We start from the raw sequence: 21,002 nt of genomic DNA on the forward strand, positions 1-21,002 counted from the left end.
AGAACTGAATCAACACTGAGTCAGAACTGAATCAACACTGAGTCAACACTGAGTCAGAACTGAATCAACACTGAGTCAACACTGTACACTGAGTCAGAACTGAATCAACACTGAGTCAACACTGAGTCAGAACTGAATCAACACTGAGTCAGAACTGAATCAACACTGAGTCAGAACTGAATCAACACTGAGTCAGAACTGAATCAACACTGAGTCAACACTGAGTCAGAACTGAATCAACACTGAGTCAGAACTGAATCAACACTGAGTCAACACTGAGTCAGAACTGAATCAACACTGAGTCAACACTGTACACTGAGTCAGAACTGAATCAACACTGAGTCAACACTGAGTCAGAACTGAATCAACACTGAGTCAGAACTGAATCAACACTGAGTCAGAACTGAATCAACACTGAGTCAGAACTGAATCAACACTGAGTCAACACTGTGAAGAAGTGACTCAAGTTTTACAGTCAGAGAAGCATCTTTGTTTATTCATCAGGAACACACTTCACAAGTCTGTGGACATTCAGCTCCTCAAGGACTAGAGGAATACGGAAACGCACACACACACACACACACACACACACACACACACACACACACACACAGACCAGGGACAGACGCTAAACACACACTCTCACCCAGCACTATAAATAAACCCTGAGCTGATGAATATTCGGCCAGAGCACATGAATATTCATGAGACACGCTGGATATTCATGCATATTACACACCAAACTTTAACTGGAGTGGAGAAAGCGGACATGAGGAGTGTGTGGAGACGATGGCAGTCTCAGACTGTGTATGTTCTGATGAAGTGTTTGAGGAACTCCTGCATGTGTAAATGGTCTACTGTTATGCTCATGCGTCTCGCCATCTTCAATCAGAATCAGTTCAGTGATACCTTTCCTCTTCTCTGATTGGTGTTTGCTGGAGTGTAGGCGGGATCAAGCTGTCACTCACATGAAATCTGCCATCAGCATCCAATCAGTTTCCACAAAAATCCGTCCACATCTGATCCAGAAGTGGAGAAGCCTCTGCTTCCTCGTTAGCGTTAGCATTAGCGTTGGTCAGCTGATGGAGTGACTGTTCGCACTGAACACGCGTCTGCACACGTGCGCAAGCGGAGCAGATAATTACGGTCCTGTAAGGCAGCGAATCCCCTGCCACCGGCGGTTTAAAACAGCAGCAGTGATTACCCAGAGGCCCCTGCTTCATCAGCACGCAAATTAACCAATGACGCAGCAGAGGACACACGGGGACACACGTGAGTGCACACACACACCTAGAGGATCCACACAACAGCTGTCAATCAAATCCACCACAGCTGTCAATCAAATCCACATCAGCTGTCAATCAAATCCACATCAGCTGTCAATCAAATCCACCTCAGCTGTCAATCAAATCCACCACAGCTGTCAATCAAATCCACATCAGCTGTCAATCAAATCCACCACAGCTGTCAATCAAATCCACCACAGCTGTCAATCAAATCCACCACAGCTGTCAATCAAATCCACATCAGCTGTCAATCAAATCCACCACAGCTGTCAATCAAATCCACATCAGCTGTCAATCAAATCCACATCAGCTGTCAATCAAATCCACCTCAGCTGTCAATCAAATCCACCACAGCTGTCAATCAAATCCACCTCAGCTGTCAATCAAATCCACCACAGCTGTCAATCAAATCCACCACAGCTGTCAATCAAATCCACCACAGCTGTCAATCAAATTCACCTCAGCTGTCAATCAAATCCACCACAGCTGTCAATCAAATCCACCACAGCTGTCAATCAAATCCACCACAGCTGTCAATCAAATCCACCACAGCTTTCAATCTAATCCATCACAGCTGTCAATCAAATCCATCACAGCTGTCAATCAAATCCACCACAGCTGTCAATCAAATCCACCTCAGCTGTCAATCATACACACGACAGCTGTCAATTAAACACGTCACCGCACACATGACAGCTGTCAATCAAACATGTCACTGCACACACGATAGCTGTCAATCAAACACGTCCCCACTGCACACATGACAGGTGTCAGTCAAACACGTCACTGCGCACATGACAGCAGTCAATCAAACACATCACTGCGCACACAACAGCTGTCAATCAAACTTGTTACCGTGCACACATCACAGCTGTCAATCAAACACATCACAGCTGTCAATCAAACAAAAGCTGTCAATGTCAACGCCCTTAGAGTCGTCCTAACTTTCAGCCGTCATCTTTATGAATTAGCAGAACCCAAAACCCATAAACACAAAACACCTCAACCATCAGTCCAACTCTAATCTACTGCATCAGTTTAATTCAGCTGATCTGAACATGTGTGTGTGTGTGTGTGTGTGTGTGTGTTAATAACCAACGTCAACAAACACAATGAGCAGTGTGAGCCCTTGATCACCTGCTGATCACACCACGCTTAACCAACATTTACAGACCACCGCTGGTGCAGTTCCTCAGTAACCATGCAGTGAGGAACAATTAGCTGCAGAGAGATCAACAGGACAGACTCATCGCATCAGAGTGTGTGTGTGTGTGTGTGTGTGTGTGTGTGTGTGTGTGTGTGTGCGCGTGTGTGTGTGTGTGTGTACATGTATGTGTCTGCACATGACTTCTGCAAACAAACCCACCCTGGCAATGTTTGTCAAACTAATGCAAAAATAAGTCATTCAACACACACACACACACACACACACACACACACACACACATAGACACACACTCACACACACAAAACACACACACACACACACACACACACACACACACACACACACACACACACACACACACACACACACACACACACACACACACACAGAGAGGAGTTCCTAAACACAGTGTCTTCAGCTGAAGGACGAAAGGCTGTGAGTGACATGAGTGTGTGTAAATAATGAGGAAGTGTTCAGTTTCATTGAGCTTTAATGGCAGATGATGAATTCAGCCAGAATAATAAACCTGACTGAGCTGAACACGAGCTGCTGGTTGTTTCCCTAGTTTAGCGCTGAGACGACTCTGATCTCTGCTGCCCACCGTCTGATCTCTGCTGTCCACCGTCTGATCTCACCTGACCACTGTCTGATCTCACCTGACCACTGTCTGATCTCACCTGACCACAGTCTGATCTCACCTGACCACTGTCTGATCTCTGCTGTCCACCGTCTGATCTCACCTGACCACTGTCTGATCTCACCTGACCACTGTCTGATCTCACCTGACCACTGTCTGATCTCACCTGACCACTGTCTGATCTCACCTGACCACTGTCTGATCTCACCTGCCCACTGTCTGATCTCACCTGACCACTGTCTGATCTCACCTGCCCACTGTCTGATCTCACCTGACCACCGTCTGATCTCACCTGACCACTGTCTGATCTCTGCTGTCCACCGTCTGATCTCACCTGACCACTGTCTGATCTCACCTGACCACTGTCTGATCTCACCTGACCACTGTCTGATCTCACCTGACCACAGTCTGATCTCACCTGACCACTGTCTGATCTCACCTGCCCACTGTCTGATCTCACCTGACCACTGTCTGATCTCACCTGCCCACTGTCTGATCTCACCTGACCACCGTCTGATCTCACCTGACCACTGTCTGATCTCTGCTGTCCACCGTCTGAGCTCACCTGACCACTGTCTGATCTCACCTGACCACTGTCTGATCTCACCTGACCACCGTCTGATCTCACCTGACCACTGTCTGATCTCTGCTGTCCACCGTCTGAGCTCACCTGACCACTGTCTGATCTCACCTGACCACCGTCTGATCTCACCTGACCACTGTCTGATCTCTGCTGACCACCGTCTGATCTCACCTGACCACTGTCTGATCTAACCTGACCACTGTCTGATCTCTGCTGTCCACCGTCTGATCTCACCTGACCACTGTCTGATCTCTGCTGTCCACCGTCTGATCTCTGCTGTGTTTATTGCTGTTGTTGTGTTGGTGGTCCTGCACAGCTCACCCCTCTGCTGCTGTAGACTGAACCCACACTGTTATTACTCAATCCATCATATCTGACATACTCAGACTCAGCTTTATTATCCCGTTAAGGAAACTAAAATTGCAACAAGGTACCATAACACAGGCGAAGTTCCATGTACACATTAAAAAATACTACTACACAACATCCATACGTCATAATGTAGAAACATCCCCCTCCCCCCTGGACTCATTTAATGACCTAATGGCCACCATTAGAAAAGAATTTCTGGTTCTATTTGTGCTGCAAATAGGAACCCTAAAACAACGTCCTGATGGCAACAGCTGAACTACAGAGTACAGTGGGTGATCCGGGGTGCATAGGATACCATGAGCTCTCCTTAGAACATAGTTTTGGTAGATCACCATTAAACCAGTCTGATTAAAACCAATGATCTTGAACGCTAAACCAAGCCAGCATTCACGTGTCCCAGCAGTCTTTGCTCTATCACCAGTCTGTGGTATCTCTAAGAGCAGAGGACACTCTTCTCTACCGCACGCTCAGAGCTGCTCACACTCCATCAGTAATGAGTCTGGAGGTTCCCTGTTGACTGGACTAAATCAGAGCGGAGGAATAAAGTGGACATCAGAAGCAGATTACTGAGGGAACGAGCAGGTCATTTCATCATGATGAACCCGAGAGAGGAGAATGTGTGTGTGTGTGTGTGTGTGTGTGTGTGTGTGTGTGTGTGTGTGTGTGTGTGTGTGTGTGTGAGAGAGAGAGAGAGAGAGAGAGGAGCTCATGCGCATCAGTGGGTTAGGGAGATGGAGACGCTCACGGCCTTGGGTTCAGGACCAAACATGGAGATGGAGAGAGACACTAAGACGTACATATACAGTCAAGCCAGAAATTATTCACACCCTGGCAAATACTGACTTGGGTACTGTTAATCAACCAAAATGACCCAAACTTCCCCCAAAAGATAACAAGACCTTGTACAAGAGGAATCATTGAGGGAAAATATTTCTCTGCTTTTATTTACGTTTGAACACAACATGGCATCTCCAAAACTGGCCCATGGGCACCGTCTATGGGGAAATCCAAAGTTCTACATCAGGGCTATTCAATTGACGGCCCGCAGGCTGAACCCAGCCCTCGAGGCACTTTGTTCCGGCCCTTTAAATAGTGTGAGCGAGACATCAGAGATCAATTTAGTTCAGTGGATAAACGGCCGCTACAGTTCTGAAGTGATGTGCATCTGTTCAATACAGCACTAGCTGCAGCTGAAGGCTGCGCAGAGCGTGAGTCACCTGACATTAAGCGAGATGCGCGAGCAGCCGAAAACATTTAGATGTGATTGTAGAAAAGGTCTTTTGATAGAGGTGTGAACCTATACTTGTCTCACGGTCGGTTCGGATTATCATGCCATCAATTCGGTTCAATTTGATATCTCGGTGCATCATGGTGCATTGACGATGCTTTCTATATACAGTGTTATATTTTAGGGGGGAGGCTATAACATGCTGTGTGTATAAACACACAGACACACAGCAACACACTGTCTCTCATTCACACACATACACAAACATAGACAGCATCAAACAAACAAACACACACACGCACACACACACAAACACACACACTTAAGCCCTTGCAACAGGGATAGCTCGCGCTGAGCGGAGCAGAAAAACGAAAAAACTGAAAAAATAAGCACTTTTCCGACGATCCCTTACAGAGAGCTCCTCTCAGCGCGAGCTCTGCCGGCTAAAGTAAACGCAGACTGCGAGGGATTAAACAGAGCAGTGCTCGTAATGTTGAGCGAAAAAAAAGAAAGACAGCTGTGAAACATAACCAGCTTTGTCTTTCTGTAGGAAACACACTTTAGATCTTTTTAGGGTGAGAGTTTTTCGAGTTATTGCCGTCTATAACTGAATGTGTGTCAGAAAAATCGAAAACAAAACCAACTGAAGCGCGCTCATCTCCTCATTTCTGGCGCCCCACTTAATATACAGCGCCCTTAGCATTTGCCTATGGTGCCTATGCCACGGGCCGGCCCTGAGTTGGCTGAGTGTTGTAAATACTCGCACTCAGCTCCCTCGCGACAGAGCGCATAGGAGATAAATGACGTCAGTACATAATAACCGGTTATGATTATTACTGAACCCATACCGAATTGTCCGCGTCTGCATCGCGGTGCACCGACGAAACAATTAATTTTGACACCCCTACCTTTTGCACAGTGCACTGATATCGTTAATAGGGATGCAATGATTAACCGATTTCACTATTAACCGCGCGTTAATACGTCACAGTTAATTAATGGTAAAGGCTTCTCAACGCCGCGTTTCTGTTGCACAAAACAAAACTGCTGCAACTAAACAGAGTTATGCTAACTGTGCGCTAGTTTAAAGCTCTGAGCTTATACCGAGGCTAATACACACACACTGGATTAACTACAGCAGCAGGCCGTTCACACATCGCATCTTTTCTGCACACAAGTTCATTATTTCCAATTAAGAATATATGACGATATGCATGCGCAACTGGAGCAACGTGCTCGCGGCTTTTCAGGCAGTAGAAAACATCACACTGTAGCAGCGAGAGTTGTGCGTGGGTTTCAGTGCGATGTGAACAAAAAATACGTTAGACGAGTTATTATTAAAATGATGATGTATAAATGAGCACAGGCGAAGCAGTGGAGCAGTAGGTAGTGCTGTCACCTCACAGCAAGAAGGTCGCTGGGTTGAGCCTCGGCTCAGTTGCCGTTTCTGTGTGGAGTTTGCATGTTCTCAACTTATCCAGCAAGTTTTTTACGCAGCAGATGCCCTTCCAGATGCATCCCATCTCTGAGAAACATCCACACACACACTCATACACTACGGACAATTTAGCCTACCCAATTCACCTGTACCGCATGTGTTCGGACTGTGGGGGAAACCGGAGAAACCCACCCCAACACAGGGAGAACATGCAAACTCCTCACAGAAACGCCAACTGAGCCGAGGCTCGAACCAGCGACCTTCTTGCTGTGAGGTGAACGTGCTACCCACTGCGCCGAACTACTTCACTAATATAACGCTTAAATTTACATTAGACGTGATTACTGTGAAACCATGATTACTCTTCAGAATCCACCAACCTATATCTATAATCTCTGCATCTGTAATTGTTGCGCAGTTTAAACACAACATCTGAGTGAGTGTGAGTGTAGAAGAGGCCTGCTTCAGCACTGCACTGCTTCTGCTAAGCTCTGAAACACAACATCTGAATATGTGTAGTAAAGCCACATTGTACACTGCGCTGATGTCATGTAGTTTCAAAATACAACATGTTAAAGAGCCCATATTATGGGTTTTTGAAAATTCCCCTCCATGTAGTGTGTAACACAGCTCTAAGTGAAGTGAAGTATCCAGCTAAGGCTTAAATCTGTAAGAGTTCAGTGTTTAAAACGGTTGATTCATCTATAAAAGAGTCGACTCATAGTGCTTCAAACGAGTCGCCTTGATACCGAGTCATTAGGTGTTTCGACATGACGTACGAACGAAACCAAGTTATTCACGTGCACGCGCAAACCCGGGAGACTTCAAACCTGAGGCCCCGCCCTCTGACGCAGAAACCCAGACACACACACACACACACACACACACACACACACACAAACATGCCGGTCGATTGAAGTCACACTGCAGATGGATATTATCGAGTCTCTACCCAAAGATGAAACCTCAGCATTATAACCAAGCAGTTGGAAACCTCTGGAAACTTCTGAATACTACATGCTACAAAGAATACTTCATCAGCGTTTGTTAAAGGAAGGATCAGTAAAGAGTAACTTACTGATGGACGTCAGGATGAGTTTCTTCCTCCATTTCTCAAGTGTAAGTACGCGATTAAAGTTGTTGCCTCGTTGACTCGAGCTTGCAAATGTATTTAGTTGTGATTTGTTACTTGTAACCGCGTGTACTGTATCAGGTTAACTGGCTATATTCTCTTATCGCGTGTAAAGTCACGTTAAAAAGGTGACGCGTGCTGCTTTGTTTACGGAGCTCTGTGGACGAGGGTAGTGTGTGCGTGCGCTGTCGTCCGGAGGTATGTGTGTTTGTGTGTGTGTGTGCGCGTGCAAGGACGAGGGCAATATGTCTGTGGGTCTGTGAAAAGAGCAGAGTGAGACAAGCTAGGAGATCTCCTCGACTGTTTTTGAGTTTTTGCTCAATAAAATAGTTAATCGTCTGTATTTTCAAGTCCACAGTCTGTATTTACATTGACCCACTGGCAGCTAAAATCCATGCCTACACTATCGAGCGTGTATGAACTGTGATTACTTTCTATATTGCTGATTAGCTGTTGGGCATTTCATTCTCTGACTGAAGGCAGTCGACCAATCGCAACAGACTGTCATCGGTCCAATCAGCGCAGATTAGCTTGGCACTAAGGAGGGGTTTGGGAACAAATGAATCACTGGACAATTCATACAGGAGTCGCTGGGATAATTAGGTAAAAATAAATGCAGATTATAAGACCATGACAGTGTTTTTTGACCTTGCATGCATATTAAACTGTTGTTGGAGACCCTTACAACCAAGATATGACCCTATTTCATGTATAATATGGGCTCTTTAACATTTTAATGTAGAAAAAGCCAATGTGTGTGTGTTTATGAGCACAAATACAGCATATGGGCTCTTATACTGCTGTTGTGGCATCACTCATACAGCATGTCATATCTCTCCGGCGCCTCATTCGGGATGCTCTTCATGAACTGCCCCCCATGACAAGCTAATTGAATAGCCCTGGTCTACACCATTCCCAGCAGCCCACACTTGTGAAAAGCATCCAGATGACCCAGATTCATTGGGAATAGTTTTTTTTAGTTGTTATCAACTCAACAGTGAAGCATGAGCTTGGCGGTTGGTTTGTGGACAGTCATGGTTCAGACAGGAGCTCGGTGTGGACCTGCTCACAGTCAGGACAGGGCTGTAAGACCAACTCTAGATCCAGCGGCTCCAGTGCACAGTTTTACTAAACAATACAAGATGCTCCGCGCTGAGAGACATCTCAGCGGATGTGTTTGGAAGCCAAACATGGTAAAGAAGAATGCCAGATTAGCACTAAGGCTATCCTGATGAATCTGAGGCCCCGTTTACAATAGTGCGTTTTAGTTTTAAAACAGCATTTTAGAATGAAAATGATCCGCGTCCACACTCGCGTTTTACCCAGCGTTTCTGAACTGCTCTCCGTCCACACCAAAATGCTGAAAACGCACATCACGTGACCACACACACACTCTCGGGCAAGTGCTGCAGCATTTCTACCCAGATGAGAGCTCTGCTAGTCGGACTGCTCATCAAGCATCTCCCGCTGGATCTAATCTCACTATGTTTGCTAAACGGAATATTTCATTCATGTTGTTGTCTTTATCTAACGACATAGGCCAATTCCCTGACTTTGGTCATTGGAATCTATTACTTGTTCACAGGTAAAGTTTTTGGTTATGCGCAAAGATAAGTTAATGATTAATCATGTACATTGACTGATCGCCTTTATTTCCTACAATGTAAAAACTTATTGTGTTATACTTTTATAATGGCCATTATCGATTATTAAAACTGATATTCAGCAAAAGAGAGGGTATGTTTCGTATTTTCACTGAAACTGAAAGGAGGCAGTTGTTATCGGCTCCGTTTTGTTATAAATATCCACACAGTGAAGATGACGCTCATGCAGTACGACGCCTCAACATTTCTGCTGTCTGTTAAGTTGCTAATATTAAAATGAAAATAGGCAGTTCCTTAAATCATGTTTACATTTTATTGTTGAGAAAGTGAAACAACGTAGCCAAGGTGATGTGAATGAAGTTATAAAGTACACTGTTCCCTTTGAAGATTTACGCGTGTCCTCGGTATGTATTCCATATCAAACTGAGAAGGGGGAGACTGCAGCCTTGATCAAACTTGCGAAGTCTGAACTTACAAGGAGAGAATGCAGGACTGAACTGTGTGTGTAGGCTGCTTAATATTGAGGAAAAGCCCCAATCCTCCGTTTTCAGATGTTTCCGTCTTTCCCCATCCACACTGAGATGGAGCAGCAGCGTTTCAGAATGAAAACGGCCACTCCAGCGTTTCCAAAACGCTCCGTTTTCGGCGCTCGAGAACTCCGGCATAGTGTGGACGGATGGCGTAACCGTAGCAGAACTTACGCGTTTTAAATCGAAAACGCATCAGTGTAAACGGGCCTGAATGTCATTGTTGTTCATAATGCTGTAGCATTCATTTGGTGTCAAAAAGGAGAAACCCTAAGAACACCATCCCCACTGTCAGATGCGGTGTCAGGAACCTAATGCTTTGGGTTGATTTCACGCAGTCTAATCATAGTAAACAGCACCGTGAAGAGGGAGAAACAGAACAAAGTCCTCCACAACTGCATCAGGCAGGAGAAACTTGGGCTTGGCCTCCACCAGTGAACATTTCAGCAGGACCACCAGCCAAATCCCAGCAGAAGAGGTGAAGAAATGGTTTGCAGACACAAGCATTAACGGTATGCAGTGGCCCAGCCAGAGTCCTGACCTAAACTTCATCTTTATTTCTCTAGTGCTTTTACAACGTCGACTGCGTCAAAGACCGCTGAACACAGAAGAAGTTCTTGTAAATTGATGCGTCAGTCCAGTTTTCCCAACTGAGAATATGTGGAGGAGCTGAAGATCAGGGTGATGAAGGAGAAAGAGCTGCTCATCAATGGAGATGAGTGGACAAAAACACCAGCGAGACACGCAAAACACGGATCAGCCATTACAGCAGGAGTCTGACTGCTCCAGCAGCCAATAAAGGCTTTCTGCTGATTATTGAGAAGAGGATGAAGAGTTCTGAACATGACACTTTCTGCTCAAAGGTAAGAAGATTGTCATGTTTGGGAGAAGCCTGTGACATTTCCACTCAAAACACTGTCTGCTGAATCAAAGTAACTTTAAGTCAGAATTTGACCAGGGGTATGAACACTTTCAGGCCTGAATATATACATCACTTATTTATATATCGAGAGAGAGAGAGAGAGAGAGAGAGAGAGGCTCCTTGGCTTGAGAAACTCTCAGAAGCACACAGATGCATGTGTGTGTGTGTGTGTGTGTCTGTGTGTGTGTGTATGTGTGTGCATGTGTGTGAGCAGAATAGCAAGATGCGCATCAGGCCGCTCCACTAATAATAGCAGCGTGTGAGTGAGTGTGAGTGTGTGTGTGTGTGTGTGTGTGTGGCACTGCAGGTTCGTCCCGCTGCGTCTCCAGCCTGGGAACGACCCCATAATTCCCTGCTATTATCTCTGACCAAATATGTACCTAACAGGAACGCAGAATTAGAGTTTCTGTCCTGCAAACCCAGCAGATAAGGCCAGAGAGGAGAAAGAGTGAATATTTTCCAGCCACAGAAATAGAACACTGCCTTTTACAGAGCTGAGGATTATGGGTAAATAACTTAGCGGAGCGGAGCTTATATGGCAGCGGATCTGAGGGAGAGTTAACCGTGGTGAACAGGTGAACAGTTCATCCTGCAGACCCCCATCAGGACCACCTCGGTATAAACACAGCCGTCTGCAGAGACCCACAGTACTGCGGTATAAACACCAGGTCAGGATCCCAGATCTCACTGCAGCGGCTCCAGTATTAGCCCTCATGTCCACTACACTCAAGTTAATGCTGGATTATTGATTATTGCTGGAATATCAGAATCAGCAGTGGGCAGTTAATCTGCTCATGTCTGCTGATAAACTCTGGATCAGCCTTCCTGCCACACTAAAACTGGACTAACACACACCTCTCTGCATTAGCATACACGGAAAATGGTGTCTATTTGATGTGCAAATAAAGAATGCCAAAGACTTCAGGTGAGCCTGTCCTGTAATAAACAGAAGAGCTCATGCTGAGAGTGATGATGTGGTGCTGCCATATACACAGATAACTACATATACAGACAGACGAATAACAGACAGCCGTGTGATAATCAAGCACATTACATGGAGATTACCTGAGGTCAGTCTTACCAGGCCAAAGCTGAAGCTGAAGATCTGATCAGACAGCGCTCAACACTTTCTGAAAAACAGGAAGACAAACACATGAGCATATGACCACTCACAGCAATCAAAGCAGAACTCATTAGCATATAACCCACCCACAACAATCAAAACAAGGCTCATTAGAATATAACCCACCCACAACAATCAAAACTGAACTCATTAGAATATAACCCACCCACAACGATCAAAACAAGGTTCATTAGAATATAACCCACCCACAACAATCTAAACTGAACTCATTAGCATATAACCCACCCACAACGATCAAAACAGAGCTCATTAGAATATGACCCACCCACAGCAATCAAAACTGAACTCATTAACATATAACCCACCCACAACGATCAAAACAGAGCTCATTAGCATATAACCCACCCACAACAATCAAAACTGAACTCATTAGCATATAACCCACCCACAACCATCAAAACAGAGTTCATTAGCATATAACCCACCCACAACAATCAAAACTGAACTCATTAGCATATAACCCACCCACAACGATCAAAACAGAGCTCATTAGAATATAACCCGCCCACAACAATCAAAACTGAACTCATTAACATATAACCCACCCACAACAATCAAAACTGAACTCATTAACATATAACCCACCCACAACGATCAAAACAGAGCTCATTAGCATATAACCCACTTTCAACAATCAAAACTGAACTCATTAGCATATAACCCACCCACAACAATCAAAACTGAACTCATTAGCATATAACCCACCCACAACGATCAAAACAGAGCTCATTAGGATATAACCCACCCACAACAATCAAAACTGAACTCATTAACATATAACCCACCCACAACAATCAAAACTGAACTCATTAGCATATAACCCACCCACAACGATCAAAACAGAGTTCATTAGCATATGACCCACCCACAACGATCAAAACAGAGCTCATTAGCATATAACCCACCCACAACAATCAAAACTGAACTCATTAGCATATAACCCACCCACAACGATCAAAACAGAGTTCATTAGCATATGACCCACCCACAACAATCAAAACAGAGCTCATTAGCATATGACCACTTACAGCAATCAAAACTGAACTCATTAGAATATAACCCACCCACAACAATCAAAACAGAGCTCATTAGCATATGACCACTCACAGCAATCAAAAATGAACTCATTAGCATATAACTCACCCACAACAATCAAAACAGAGCTCATTAGCATATAACCACTCACAGCAATCAAAAATGAACTCATTGGCATATAACCCACCCACAACAATCAAAACAGAGTTCATTAGCATATGACCACTCACAGCAATCAAAACAGAGCTCATTAGAATATGACCACTCACAGCAATCAAAACTTAACTCATTAGCATATGACCACTTACAGCAATCAAAACTGAACTCATTAGCATATAACCCACCCACAGCAATCAAAACAGAGGTTATTAGCATATGACCCACCCACAACAATCAAAACAGAGCTCATTAGAATTTTACCCACCCACAACCACCAAAACAAGTTCATTAGCATATAACCCACCCACAACAATCAAAAGAGAGCTCATTAGCATATGACCACTTACAGCAATCAAAACTGAACTCATTAGCATATGACCACTTACAGCAATCAAAACTGAACTCATTAGCATATAACCCACCCACAGCAATCAAAACAGAGTTCATTAGAATATGACCCACCCACAGCAATCAAAACAGAGCTCATTAGCATATGACCACTTACAGCAATCAAAACTGAACTCATTAGCATATGACCCACCCACAACAATCAAAACAGAGCTCATTAGCATATGACCACTCACAGCAATCAAAAATGAACTCATTGGCATATAACCCACCCACAACAATCAAAACAGAGCTCATTAGCATATGACCACTCACAGCAATCAAAACAGAGCTCATTAGAATATAACCCACCCACAGCAATCAAAACAGAGGTTATTAGCATATGACCCACCCACAACAATCAAAACAGAGCTCATTAGAATTTTACCCACCCACAACCATCAAAACAAGTTCATTAGCATATAACCCACCCACAACAATCAAAAGAGAGCTCATTAGCATATGACCACTTACAGCAATCAAAACTGAACTCAGCATATGACCACTTACAGCAATCAAAACTGAACTCATTAGCATATAACTAAATGAACATATAAATGAACTCATTGGCATATAACCCACCCACAGCAATTAAAACTTAACTCATTAGCATATGACCACTTACAGCAATCAAAACTGAACTCATTAGCATATAACCCACCCACAGCAATCAAAACAGAGGTTATTAGCATATGACCCACCCACAACAATCAAAACAGAGCTCATTAGAATTTTACCCACCCACAACCATCAAAACAAGTTCATTAGCATATAACCCACCCACAACAATCAAAAGAGAGCTCATTAGCATATGACCACTTACAGCAATCAAAACTGAACTCATTAGCATATAACCCACCCACAGCAATCAAAACAGAGTTCATTAGAATATGACCCACCCACAGCAATCAAAACAGAGCTCATTAGCATATGACCACTTACAGCAATCAAAACTGAACTCATTAGCATATGACCCACCCACAGCAATCAAAACAGAGCTCATTAGCATATGACCACTTACAGCAATCAAAACTGAACTCATTAGCATATGACCACTTACAGCAATCAAAACTGAACTCATTAGCATATAACCCACCCACAGCAATCAAAACAGAGGTTATTAGTATATGACCCACCCACAACAATCAAAACAAAGCTCATTAGCATATAACTCACCCACAAAAATCAAAACAGAGCTCATTAGCATATAACCAACCCCCAAAATAATCAAAACAGAGCTCAATAGCATATAACCCACCCAAAACAATCAAAAAAGAGCTCATTAGCATATAACCCACCCACAACAATCAAAACAGAGCTCATTAGCATATAACCCACCCACAACAATCAAAACAGAGCTGATTAGCATATGACCACTCACAGCAATCAAAACTGATCTCATTAGCATATGACCACTCATAACAATCAAAACTGAACTCATTAGCATATTACCCACCCACAACGATCAAAACAGAGCTCTTTAGCATATAACCCACCCACAACAATCAAAACAGGGCTCATTAGCATATTACACACCCACAACAATCAAAACTGAACTCATTAGCATAAAACCCACCCACAACAATCAAAATAGAGCTCATTACCATATAAACCACCCACAACAATCAAAACAGAGCTCATTAGCATATAACCCACCCACGACAATTAAAACAGAGCTCATTAGCATATGACCACTCACAGCAATCATAATAGAACACATTAGCCTATAACCCACCCACAACAATAAAAACAGAGCTCATTAGCATATGACCACTCACAGCAACCAAAACTGAACTCATTAGCATATGACCACCCACAACAATGAAATCAGAGCTCATTAGCATATGACCCACCCGCAACAATGAAAACAGAGCTCATTATCATATGACCCACCCGCAACAATGAAAACAGAGCTCATTAGCATATGACCCACCCACAACAATCAAAACAGAGCTCATTAGCATATAACCCATCCGTAACAATCAAAACAGAGCTCATTAGCATATAACCCACCCGTAACAATCAAAACAGAGCTCATTAGCATATAAAACACCAACAACAATCAAAACTGAGACCCGCCCAGATCACTAATAAACAGAGTTTATTAGCATATGATCTGCTCAGATCATTAAACAGAGCTCATTATCATATAACCTTATCAGATTACTAATAACAGAGCTCATTATCATATGACCCGCCCAGATCACTAAAAACAGAGCTCATTATCATATGACCCGCCCAGATCATTAATAACAGAGCTCATTAGCATACACCTGTCTGAGAATAAGCAGTGAAATGAGCGAACGCTGTGCTGAAGTGCGCACACACACACACACACACACGCACACACACACACACACACACACACACACACACACACACACACACACACAGTAATGTGCAGCAGATTTACAGTAAGCGTCCTGCAGCAGAAGCTAATCTCCTCCACATCATCAATCTGTGCTGGATTAATCTCAGCAGCATTATAAAACACAAATGATCCGGCTAAAGCTCCTGATGAAGCTGTTCTGTCTGCCGGAAACACATCAGGAGTGTGTGTGTGTGTGTGTGTGTGTGTGTTATTTTTAGACGTAAGCAGCGTTATTTCAGGTAACATCAGACCAGGCGGCAAATATTCTCTTGATTAAAGCAGCCGATAATCCCAGAGTGGAGGAGAGCGACAATCCACTAACACCCGCACCGGATACACACACACACACACACACACACACACACACACACATTAACACCGGCACCAGATACACACACACACACACACACACATTAACACCCGCATCGGATACACACACGCACACACACATTAACACCCGCACCGTATGAGGAGCATGTACACACACACACACACACACACATTAACACCCGCACACCAGATGATGAGCATGCACGTGCACACACACACACACACAAACAAACACACATATACATCCACACACACACACACACACACACACACACACACACACACTCAGTGATCACACCAAAGGTGGAGATCAGCGCACACGCACGGCATCATGGGATACAGAGAGGCAAGCAGTCACCGGTGAAACACACAACTATATGAGCAGAGAACACAGATGAGCTGTTGGAGGTCAGAGGTCAAGGTTTCCCGACCACACATATTAAAAAAGGAATGTGTATAAGTGTGTGCATGTGTGCATGTGTGTGTGTGCATTGGCCTGGTACAGGTCTGATCTATGGAAGCGTTATCAGTGTGTATGAGTAGATGAAGAGGCATCATACAGATCAACAGTACACTGTGGGGTACCACAAGGCTCAGTTCTGGGTCCCTTAAGGCTGATTCTTCTGCATCAAGCGCAGGCATATGCTATGGCGCAGCCTACACGTGGACACATAGCCCTCGCCGTGGCCGTCGCTGTGGCTGATGCGCACCTCTCAAAAAATGTAACTACATGTCTCAACGACATGTAGCGCAAGCTCTGTGATTGGTTGGTTTGGTATCGCTGACGAGTGTGGGCGGAGCCGAGAGCAGCATAAGTCTGTTGGAGCAAGTGTGGAGACCCGTGAAGGAGCTCCAGATGGAGACTGCTGCTGTGTTTACCTCATGATCAAAGTTGCTGCACGTCCACCGGCTAGGTGATTTCATTAAAACATGGAGTTAGCATTCCCTGTTATGCTGATGATCCACAACTTTAATAACAACCTGATAACTCCTATAAATTAAGGAACAGAACAGATTGTACAGCTGATATTAAACACTGCCTGATACATGCTTATTCAGAGGTGTGGACTCGAGTCATGTGACTTGGACTCGAGTCAGACTCGAGTCATGAATTTGATGACTTCAGACTCGACTTGACAAAATATGAAAAGACTTGCAACTCGACTTGGACTTGAACATAAATGACTCGGACTTTCACTTGGACTTGCGCCTATTGACTTGTAAAGACTTGCTACTTTCTATAAAAAGCCCAAAGATAAAAAGTATGTTGACACGGAAGGCTCTATCTCTGTGTGTGTGAGACAGAGAGCATGCACGCATACTTTCGACCACTAGCGCTTTGTGGCGCACTTCCGTGTTTTTGCACCAGCGGGAAATTTGAAGATGCCATTTTCATTCTGACTCGGAGAGTGAAATAAACACATCCGAGATCTGCTCCTTTTGTTTTATTCAGCGGATTTACAACATCTGTCAAAGGTAAGAGACTTTACTACTCGCAATGTGTTACTGTTGTGCAAAAGCATTGTTTTACTGTTGTGCATAAGTCAATGAACTTCAATTTTTTAACCAAACTTACCCTCTCGTCATTTATTTCACATAATTATGAATGAACATGGCTGTAATTTATGTTTTTGCACTTGGTCGTTTGTGTCAATTCGCATATTTTGTTTTATTTTTGTGTTTTGCCCATCCTCTGACAGTATTTTCTAACTATTTAATTAGTAGTAACATTAATTACATGCCATAATAACTATATATATATAATTTATTTTTAAAGCTCTTAAAACTGTGAAAAAAGTGTTTTGTTATTTTTGGTGACATTTTGCAATAAGGTTTTTTTAGTTAATCTATGTACTAACATGAACTAATAATGAACTATACTTTTAAACCTTTATTAATTATAGTTTAACATTTACTATTGCATTATTACAATTTAAAGGTATGGTTGTTAACATTAATGTTAATGCACTGTGATTTAACAAGAGTTAACCAATAATTTTATTTCCATTAATTAATGAATACTGTAATGAACTGTAACTGTATTGCACTGCATTGTTTGTTCACATTAGTACATAGATAAACTTAATTAATTAATACAACCTTATTGTAAAGTGTTACCTTTTTTATATTTTGGATTGATACTATTAATTTTATTTAGTATTTAAAACCTTAAAAGTATTTGTATTATTGTTGATGTTATGCCTCTTAGCAATATTTTAGTCCTCTACATGGTTTTTAATTACATTTTTATTGTGAGATTGTAATGTAATGCATCTATATTGTTGAATTTCTGTTTTTTTTTTTCTGTATTTCCTCCTCTATATTTAAGGCTTATCTACTATTTTTAAGGTACTTAAAACCAACCATCTAATAAAAAATACAATTGACAATCACATTTTGTTTCATGAGTGTCTTTGTTCCTGTTTTAGGACTCTTATTTTAACAGATTTCATTTGGAAACACTTGACTGATCATTCAATTAAAGTTTTACCTTTATTATTCCATCACTCAATCAGATCATTTAATTGTGAGTTGAATTACTCCATTTGTAATTGTTTTTAAATAAACTAAAAATGAAGACTTGTTTTATTCAGTTTGTTGAATTTGAACTCTACATATTAAAAGATATTTAAAACCACTATGAATGTATTTAAACTAATATTTAAATTTATATAACTGTTTCACTGTGGGTATTTCTATTTTAATTTATTTAGCACATTTATTGCCTATTCAAACATGAAAACAAGTTTTAGATAATTTGTGGCTCTAATAAATTGTTAAACATTACAATATCCCTGCAGAAAAATCCAGCTTAAACCAGCCTAGGCTGGTAAGCTGGCTTTAGCTGGTCGACCAGGCTGGTTTTAGAGGGGTTTTGGTCAGTTCTAGGCTGGTTTCCAGCCATTTCCAGCCTGGTCTTAGCTGATCAGGCTGGAAACTGACCAGCAAAATCCAGCTAAAACCAGCTTGACCAGCCTGGTTTAAGCTGGACATAGCTGGTTTTGGCTGGGCTCCCAGCCTGGCTAGGCTGGTCAAGCTGGTTTTAGCTGGTCATCTCCAAGCCTGACCAGCTAAGACTAGGCTAAAAAATGGCTGGAAACCAGCCTGGAAATGGCCAAAACCCCTCTAAAACCAGCCTGGTCGACCAGCTAAAACCAGCCTAGGGATTTTTGACAAAATGGTCTAAAATTATAGTTTACAAGTGCCTAAGTGGAATTCGAACCCCGTTCTTTATGAAAAGAAAGAAAAATCTGATTGGCTCTGACATTACTTTCACCAGTGGGCAGGTACTTCAATCTGATTGGCTGGTCTCTCGTGCACGTATTCAGTCTCACTGCGTTTGCTTGACTTTTGTCCACACTGGCGCCTCAAACCTTTCCTGCTTTTGCTCTCCAGAGATCCTCCTGGTAAATTGATTATTCCAGAATGTTGACATGGTTTATCAATGTTGATAATGGTTTCCTTATTTTATCACAGTTACATTTCTGCTTGCGTTAGTTATATTTTTGTTTAAATGTTTTTTATTTGATTAGTATGGTGAACCTTTCGGGTGATTAATAAATGTTTGTAAAACAAAATGCATTCTTTACATCCAACCTCTATTCTCTGTGTCTTTAAGTGTTTGAAACTGGAAATATCTCATCATATAACATACAGCCAAAATGTTATGGTTTATTAGATCAAAAATTTAATATGTAAGTCTATTTTAGTATTTTGGTTATTGTTAATAGTGCCTCAATATAAATCATATCAAAAAGCACGGAAGGAAGAGGAAACACAAGACACAAAGTCTGTATATAATCTCTGAGGGCGCGCAGGAAAATGTGTGTGAGCAGTGCATATTTGAGAGCGAGAAAATTTGCGCGTGAGCAGCGTATATTTGAGAACTCGCAATCAGTTTTGTCCACAGAGGAAATCGGTGCACGAGCGTCACACAAGGTAGAGAGCAAAGCTCTTCAGCGTTATGTGAAGAAAACAACGTTAATTTTTGTATAAAGTAGCCTACTTCATTGAGAATATGTGCCACAATTTTACATTGCTGCTAGACGGATTCAAGCACACACGAGATTCAATTGACAAAATACCAAGTTCACTCAATTTTACTTTGCAGCATACAGGAGTTGTTGGTCTACTGCTGCCTCATTGAAATCGTTTATGTAGTTTTAGTTAATCACAAGTTGATCACTGAAGACATAACATAGCACAACTAAACTTAATGAATTAGACAGCAGTAAACCTGCAATTTCTGTGTGATGTGAGGCAAAATGGAGTCTATTGTGGTGGAACTCGTTCTTGTGCAATTTGCTGTGGAGACGAGACGCAGCACTGTTCAGCACTTTTTCAGAAAATCACATTTGTATTTTTATATATCTGAGCAATGTTCTTTAATAAAAAAAGGATTGTTTAATAAATACAGATCTTACAATCATACATAATCTGTTTAGAGTTCATTTTTCTGTTAAAAAGACTCGAAAAGACTCGAAAATCAAACTATAGGACTTTGGACTTGACTTGAGACTTGTTGCCTTTGACTTGGGACTTGACTCGGGACTTGCCTGTCTTGACTCGGGACTTGACTCGGGACTTGAGGGCAATGAATTGAGACTTACTTGTGACTTGCCAAACAATGACTTGGTCCCACCTCTGTGCTTATTACTATATGCTGATGTCTTGCTTAT

At 42.6% G+C, this 21,002-nt stretch overlaps 1 protein-coding gene across 10 annotated transcripts in view; it reads right to left on the bottom strand.

Moving 5' to 3' along the window:
- plcb4b (phospholipase C, beta 4b) overlaps positions 1-21,002 on the bottom strand; it is a 100,644-nt gene that overhangs the window by 64,295 nt on the left and 15,347 nt on the right. For 4 of the 10 annotated variants that reach the window (XM_073933859.1, XM_073933856.1, XM_073933858.1 and 1 more), the window contains exon 2: positions 11,979-12,027. The exons of 4 other annotated variants lie outside the window; for them this stretch is intronic. The gene's annotated coding sequence lies outside the window, so the exon portion shown is untranslated. Of the gene's footprint in view, positions 1-11,962; positions 12,028-21,002 lie in introns of all 10 variants that reach the window. 2 more of the 10 variants (XM_073933857.1, XM_073933854.1) reach the window with 1 other exon arrangement.

This window comes from Danio rerio, chromosome 20 (genome assembly GCF_049306965.1).
Source record: "Danio rerio strain Tuebingen ecotype United States chromosome 20, GRCz12tu, whole genome shotgun sequence".
Classification (NCBI taxonomy): Eukaryota; Metazoa; Chordata; class Actinopteri; order Cypriniformes; family Danionidae; genus Danio; species Danio rerio.